The sequence below is a fragment of the Emydura macquarii genome, unplaced genomic scaffold (assembly GCF_026122565.2).
Source record: "Emydura macquarii macquarii isolate MOO-44397 ecotype Brisbane River unplaced genomic scaffold, CSIRO-AGI_Emac_v2 contig_705, whole genome shotgun sequence".
Taxonomy (NCBI): domain Eukaryota; kingdom Metazoa; phylum Chordata; order Testudines; family Chelidae; genus Emydura; species Emydura macquarii.
Window position 1 is genome coordinate 7,100,970 of NW_027130842.1, and position 6,391 is coordinate 7,107,360.

Here is a 6,391-nt window from a genome sequence, read left to right on the forward strand (position 1 = left end):
ATGAAGCACCTGTGCCTGTATTAGCATGTGTTCATTAGCTAGAATTTATGCAGGGGACAAATAAGCCTCAAACGAGAGGGTGTTGTGGTATATGTTGGAGGCCCAGTACAATTTGAGTTGCTTGACCACTGTCCTACAGGCCTAGCATAGCTTCAGTTGCTTGCTTTGCTATTCTGACCCCTGTAGCATGGCATCTTCCAGTTGGCAGAGATGAATAGGACTACTGAGTAACCTTGCAGGTGTCTGTTTCTGCATACCATGGCACATAACAAAATATACAACATGTATTGCTTGCAGCTGCACATGGATAAGTGATGGGAACAGTAAGTCTTGAACATCTGGGGGTACACTGTTTTATTGCCAAGGGGCATACTTTTACTCCACCCCTCCTATCACCAAATGTTGTTTTGACGACCCCAATTATCATGGTGAGAATGGAATGTAGTTAAGGGTGAAAACCCAATGTAGGTAATTAGCATATATGATAATGGCGGTAATTAGGTGAAAGCTGTTTATGGAAGGGTATAAGAAGCCCCTATTTAGACAAAGGGAAGCGCTCCATCAACACCTGACTCTGCAGGAGGTGCTGCTGGTCGAACCAGAGGATCCACTTATTCCCTGGCAGGGCCCCTGAAGAACACTGTTCCTGTATACAGCCATCTGGGTAACTGCTTAACTCTCTAGGCTTAGTGAATATGGTATATTGTAGTTAATTTTAGGCTTTGTATTTAACTAGTATATTTATAGAAAACCTTGCACACTAAACCTTATTGATCTGCAAATCGGGCGTACCATGTCTCACTGGTATTCACACTGATCACGACATGTCTGGTAGCAACAGAATACAGTGAAGTCTTGAAGCCATCAGTACTACATTTGCTTGAGGAAACTCAAACAATTCAAATCTAAACTGTAAGGTAGAAGAGATTGTGGTTTCAAAAGCAATGGCACCCATTACTAATATTAAAGGGTCTTTGTCATGTTGAGTAGCACCTTACTCCATAAGTGGTCCTAATCAAGTCAATGAGGCTATTTGTGAAGAAAGATACTAAGCATGAGGACATCAGAATCTGGACCTAAATCAGGAAGGAGTAGGCCACAGAAAATCTGAATCATTTGCTCTGCGTATATTAGCTTTTTCCTCCCTCTTTTATGATAAAGTTGTGTAAATGTTCTAATTGTATTTCTTTTTTGTACATGTGTATATCTATAAATGCAATAGAAGTATTTCAACATAATGGTAAAGATGCAGAGTGTTGCACTATGAATCAGCAGATCCAAATAGTTCCTTGCATACTGATATTCTGTGGAAGTTGGCTTAAAAGTCACATTACCAAATTGTCTAGTCCTCTTTCACCAACTCACAAGTGCCTGAAACATTCAAGTGAGAAAACGTCCTGTTAATGTTCCCTGCCAGTGTATCACACTTCATGTTTTTTCAGCAAATCTTAAGACATTCCTCCATTACAAGAAGTGTCAAATTAACTCCGGCAGTTCTGAGAGCTCCTTAAGATCATATTTAAAACATCACAGTGCTAATATCCATTCAAATCCTACAACCGGCACACAGAAAAAGGGATGGAGATAAGCAAGAGGAAGAAACCTATTTTGAAACCAGAAAAATGCAGTTATGCTGTGAATATAATTAAGGTTTGCAACATGCATCCAAATAGGCTGTGACTGGCAAGCCATGATTATATAGTTATTCGATCTTGGACTAAGCTATATAATATATCTTGTAAAATATATTCTTGAGAAATCTAAAGTTTGTGACTAAACTATTTTGCGAAGTTGCTTTTTTAAACTCAACCTCTCCAGCAACAAACAGTATTAAAGAATCTCTTTAGGGTGCTGTAGTCTGTTGGAATGTGCATTGCAAAATCTATACAACTCTGGGACAGTGAGCTGGCATATTCTGGCTTGTGTGCCATCAATAGAACTCTTAACTAATTTCTAATTAGAGGGCCAGGTTCAGCTATTAACACTTATATAAGTGCTACAGAATGCAGTGGAGATGCACCGGTGTAACTGATGACCAAATTTGACCTGTGGAATGCTACTGGTGGTGATGTTTGAGTCAACAAGAATATAGGTACAAAACCCATACAGAGAACTTGACCTTTAAATCTTGGGGGGCTGGGGTGAGGCAGAGAAGAAAACATCTTTTAGCTTCCAGATGGTGGAAACTAGAGCTAGGAGTTACAGAAACACCAATATGGAACCCCACAACGCTAATTTATGGTTTTTGTAGTAGAACCCACATATTAAATAGTGAGCTACTTTCAGGAATTAAGAGCATTCTGTTTCTTGTAAATATGTATTGCTTAAGGCTGTATTTTTTTGACTGTGTGAGAGGACTTTGGACTTCCAGTCTGTGAACTTGCCTTGTCACTGTTATGTAGTGTTTCAGAAAGATCCATCCTTTCCATTGTTACAGAAAATGAAACACAATGTCATGTCCCCACAGAATGGGTGGGGGAAGAAGATAAAAGTGTCTCAATAGCATGTCCATGCGACTGTGCATCTGTAAAACAAGCAGTGGAATGGAAGCAACCATGGAAAAAATGAGCTGCAAGTAAGTCTAAATCCCTGGTTAGGGAGAGGCAAATAGTTTGTTTTTGTGTAACCTCCTTTTGCCTATGACATGGCACTACCTTCAAAGTCTCAGTATTGTCACCAGGAGCAATGGCATTAAAGAAAGAGGTTGTTTTGGGGGGGAAGGGGAGGAGGAATCAAGTAATATGAAAGAGGAAGAGATGAGACTGGCAGAAGCTTCATGAGGAAATTGGTCAGAGTGGCAGGATCCTCATGATATGGGGAGAGGGAACTGAAAACCAGGCAAGCCCTAATACGTCACGCTTTCTCTACAAATACTATTGGCGTGGAGGAAAAAACTCTACTACTTATACTATGCACTTAATTATGTGTATAATAGATGAGGAATATTCAATGCTATATGTTGATAGTGTTTACTCCATGGCATTGTTGGGGGCTCAGTGTTGTATTTCTGTTACATTGTATATTGCTTTTAAAGTTGTTGAGGTGGAACACTCTTAAATTGTAACTTCAACTTGAAGGGTTCAGGCCTTCCCAGGAACTGCAGCAGTCTAGGGGGTATCTCTTTGGCACTTGTTTCTAGAGAATCTTCTAGAAACAAATGTTGTACAACTTCTAGTCCTGTCCCATCCTCCCCATTTAAATAATAAAAATAGAATAATTGACCCAAACTTTTCCCTCTTCTCTAAAAGCTATTGAGGAGGGGTGGGGCTGAACTGGATATATTTATGGGCAGCCCTCTACTTACTTTGTGATACTTAATTTATGGGATGTGTAGCTGGAGCACTAGGCTGTCACCCATAGTTACATTTTAGAAATTTGAATAAACAGCTTCTCTACTTTTGAACCTTGTCAGATAGCCCGTAACCGTTGACAGATAAATGAGATGAGCACAGTTGCAAGACTTGATGCTTCATCTCTGTCCAAGATGTAAAGGATATGACCATGCCAGGAAATGTACCATCATTTCATAGATGGTTTACATGACTACCTCTAAAGCAGATAAAACACAATGTGATTTTCATGTGAACCTAATCTAATACTTTTTTCCTTCAGAAATGTAATAAACAAGTAGCCAGTATACTCTATTCTCAGTTACTCCCCTGTTTTGAAATGTGCTGATGAAATGCAGTTGTTTAACTTGAGCACTAAAAAAACTTATGGAACTCCTAATGGTACATGCTGTACATGGTTAGGATGGTTTTGCAATCACACTGGGAAATATATAGTAATGAGAGAGTGCTGAAGAGACCGTTTTACACATTCCAGTTTCGTTCTAGGTCCTATGTATATTGGACCTATGCTGTGGAGGACCAGGGATATTTCAATGGTCTATGGGACATTCAGCACCAACTCTTAAAGTTGGAGGGCCCCTGCAAAGCCATTCAAGGGGATTCTCCAGTTATAAGCCCCAAGTCTCACCATTGTGCTACTGTTTTACCACCAGCAGCAGCGGAAGCTGCTGCAAAAGATGCACTGTTACAACAGTATCAAGAAAACTGAACAACATATAGTGGGGTCAAGCAGAAAGCACAACCTGGAGAATACTCAAAGGCTGTGTGCCTTAATTGTGGGAAGCAATCTCACCATGCAAATGATTGTTGGTTCAACGACAGACCCTGTAAAAACTGCAAGAAATTGGGGCCTGCGCACACAAGATGCAAGTCAGTACAAAAGGCACAACCTTAAAAGGGCAGTGCCAGCAAATTTCAGATTAATCAGTTTGCAGATGACAACATGGAGTCCACAGAAAATACTGTAGCATCTCTACAACAGTATAATTTAGACAGCAATAAATGTAATATATTTGGGTTCATTTACAAATAGAATTAACTTAAAATGGAGCTTGCTGTCTGCTGTTTCTATAATTTTACAGCAGGGAGAGCAGAGACTACTTCAAAGTATGAAGTTGCAGAAAACTTCAGTGCTTCGAAAACCCTACACAGGTGAAATTCTGGCCCCTTGGGGGTGTTTTTCCAGAGAAAGTGGTATATAATTGTAAACAGTTGAGAAGTGTAGTGTCGGGGGGGGGGCAGTTCTGTAGTGAAGCTTTTCAGCATTCAGGTTCTTGTTGTTGCTGATCTCAAATGCTTAAAAGATCTTATCTTGTCAGGAAATGGCTGAAGAGTCAAAATAATAAATAAAACATTTATCTTGTAGCCTCTCAATTTTTATTATCAAAACATTTGTGTTTGCTAAAGAGGTTACTTTGAGATTGGAATTTATACCTAGAATGTGTGTGGCTGTGGCACAGACAACTGTAAAATATGCAGTTTCCCTTCAAGTCTACATAGACAGCTATAAACATTCACATTCTTGAGAACAGGGAGGTAATTTAGTCTGTTAAAATGAGTGATCCTAATTAAAATAGTCATGAGGGGGAAGGTGGAAAATAATTAATGGGATATTTTAGGTTAAGACTTACAATAATTTAATTACTGATGCTTGAATTTGGGTGCACTAATGACTGAAATATTGATTTTTATCAATTAAAATGTTAATACCCCATTATTTGAATGTTACTTAATGAGAGACAGTGCATTCACATTCACATGTGTGCACATGCAGCTGTTTCAATCCTAGTTTTGCCTAGGCCTGTTATTTGTTCACCTAGAAGCAAAATGTCTATGAAAGGTGTCGCAACATTTAATTGCAGTATAAAGAAGGAACTGCTCCCTTTTAAGAAACAGTTGTATATCACTTTTAACCTGACCACATATCCATAATGCTAAGAAAATCTTAATTATATTACTTTGTCTAGCTCCTTTTCACTTCTTTCATAACCATGATCTTAATGACTTTGCAATTTGTAAAAGAAAGATAATTATCAAGATTAGGAGTTCTGTTGCACAGCAACCAAGAGCATTTATTTTACCAACAAAGAAGATGGACAGTGATTATTGGATCTGGTCATATTAACACTTTTTTGTTTTGCTTTTGGAAATCACATTTAAAGAAAGGAATGCTTAGATATCTCACTTTCCTTTTTTTAAAAAGTAAATCAGCAAAGATCATTGTACATAAGTGTGTAGATATGTGATTACCTTTAAGGAATAATGTAATTTACTCTCTATATAAGAGAATCACTTTTCTCCACTTCTTAACCAAGAGGATACAAAAGTCCCAACAACAAAAATCAGTTTACTCGCTGTTTTTAAAAAATAATTGTAGGTGTGAATTGAATGCTATCAGTTAGGCTACCTAATTTTCTATTTAACTCCTAAATGCCTCTATTAAAGAGTGTGACTAGAACAGATGGGTAAAAATAGCTGCTGTGGTATGATGATGATTTTAAGAAAATAATCCAGTCCTATGAATTCCTATTGAAGGCAGTGACAGTTGCTGATATGTTTATGGGAACAGGGCCCAAATTTGAGTGATTCAAACTGAGGCCATGTCTACACTACAAAATTGTGCTGATGCAAGATACAGCAGCATATAGCTGCCACAGTTAGCATATTGTTTGTGCGTGTGCATATTTGACTCCTTGCATCAGTGCTGTATGTATTCATCAGGAGAGCTTATGCTGAGGCAGTGGAGTGCACCATGGATTGGTATCCCAGTTTGCAACCTGATGTTTGCAACAGTCAGCACACTGGCTTTTGGGAAGTTTTGGCAATGTGTGATGGGGCAGAAACAAGTCACACGGGTGTTTGTTTGGGAACTTCCCATCATGCAATGTTCTCCATCCCATAATATCATCTCTATCCCATAATTGTTGTGCCTATTTTCAATTTCCCATGAGCCCACATGGGACTTGTAGCTGTCCACCATCTCTGACAGATGCACAGAGACTGTACACCTCTGCACTATTGTCATAAGCATTGCAAGCACA